Raw genomic sequence first — 1,663 nt, 5'->3', positions numbered from 1 at the left:
ATCTCCTAAAAGAAAGTAAATTCTTGTACTTTCTTCGGCAGTACATATACTAAAATTGGAACGATACAGAGAAGATTAGCATGGCCCTGCGCAAGGATGACACGCAAAATCGTGAAGCGTTCCCCATTTTGATCGCCCCACACTTCACTGTTCTTGCTTCAAAGTTATATCCTTCTCGATAAAGTACATAGCGTGTTTTTAAACTAATTTTCCCTCTCTGGACAGATGCAGTGGGTGGCAGGTTCGCGCCCCCACAAGGCGCGTTGACACCCAGTAAATTTTTCGTCGCCGTATTTTACAGCCAAATTGCACGTTACAAAGAAAATGGGAAGGCAGAAGATATTTCCATTTTTAGTTGATTCGATGTTTAGTCAACTGTGATATATAGTTACGCAATACACTCATATATATATTTGTGGTATAGAGGAGTGCCCGCACGTGTATGTATGAATGAGTGTACGTGTGTAAGGTCTATAATAAGTACTTATATAGATCTTGTTTGTGTGTGCCTATGTGTTTGATATATACAGCTATAAGCATGTATTTTCTAAATATGCTGTCTTACCTCATCTAGATCAATATTATGTTTAATACTCGAGACAGGAATAGCAAACAAGGGCCGGAGTCTGTGGCGAGGCTCTGTAAACCGGCGACTCGGTGGCTTGGACTGGAGGATGGCTTGAGGTGGGGATAATGCTGCGGGATACCCATGTTGATTGGGTGTCCGCACTAAGCTTGGCATCAATATGGCCACCCTTGGGAGCTAAGGCGTCCAGGTTGCTAAGGAGGTGTGAACCGGGCCAGGGGGGGAAAACCCCGCAGCCAAAAGCACCGTGTCGAGCAGTAGGGGACACGCCCGAGAGTGTGTGGCTCGTAGTAGCCTTACCAACACAGGCAAACTTAGTCCTTTATCATTTCAAAGGATAAAATGATTCGGTAATCAGGTAATATGTAACTAATATATTGAGTTACTTCTGCTAATACCATACACTTAAATATTTTAACAAGCCGAAATAAATAAATGTTCTCAGTTCAGGATGGTGGCATGTCAAGATTTATTACGAAAATAAATGAAATGCTGAGTTTTATGATGTGGATTGTCATCGGGATAAGACATTCATAAAAGTCCTTAATCGTTTCTTAAAGTTTGTTTAAAAGTTTCGGCTGATCACCTCTGAGCGCTTTCCTAGTACTGTTCCCGCTGTGCTTCCCAGATGCCCACCCACTGGCAGATACCAAGCTACTCCAAAAAGGGGCAAGTGAATATATGGAGATCTTTCATGTTATCGACGCAAGGCGAAGAAAAAAAAAATGTAATGTTGAAAATTTCTTATAAGTTGCATTTCCTTTTGGGAGTGCATGTCCTAAAACTGGAACGATAAGAAGTAAATTAGCATGGCCTATAATCCTTTTATTTTCTATAGAAATGGATAAATTTTACTTAGTAATCAAGAAATCTTTTACTACTTTACTAACTGTACTTATTCATTAAGACTAGTATCATATATTCCAGTACATTAATAAAAAAAAAAATGCACTTAGTTTTCAGCTCAGATGAGGAGCACGACACGTTTCATGGTATGGATTGATGGGTAAAGCACGTGTCTCCTGTTTCAGCAACCGCATGAAGATTTTTCTCGATCTCCCTCTATTTAAGAGAGAT

At 40.2% G+C, this 1,663-nt stretch overlaps 1 protein-coding gene and 1 non-coding gene across 2 annotated transcripts in view; both read left to right on the top strand.

Moving 5' to 3' along the window:
- The window catches only part of LOC119593182 (transcription initiation factor TFIID subunit 11-like), a gene marked incomplete in the record, with an annotated part of 72,269 nt that overhangs the window by 50,909 nt on the left and 19,697 nt on the right, over positions 1 to 1,663 (top strand).
- LOC119593215 lies at positions 26 to 131 on the top strand. The gene has a single exon (XR_005230516.1). It is a non-coding gene; the product is annotated as a U6 spliceosomal RNA (small nuclear RNA).

This window comes from Penaeus monodon, chromosome 31, assembly GCF_015228065.2.
Source record: "Penaeus monodon isolate SGIC_2016 chromosome 31, NSTDA_Pmon_1, whole genome shotgun sequence".
NCBI classification, from domain to species: domain Eukaryota; kingdom Metazoa; phylum Arthropoda; class Malacostraca; order Decapoda; family Penaeidae; genus Penaeus; species Penaeus monodon.
Note: the sequence above shows the minus strand (reverse complement) of the source record. Positions and strands in the feature narration are given on the sequence as shown.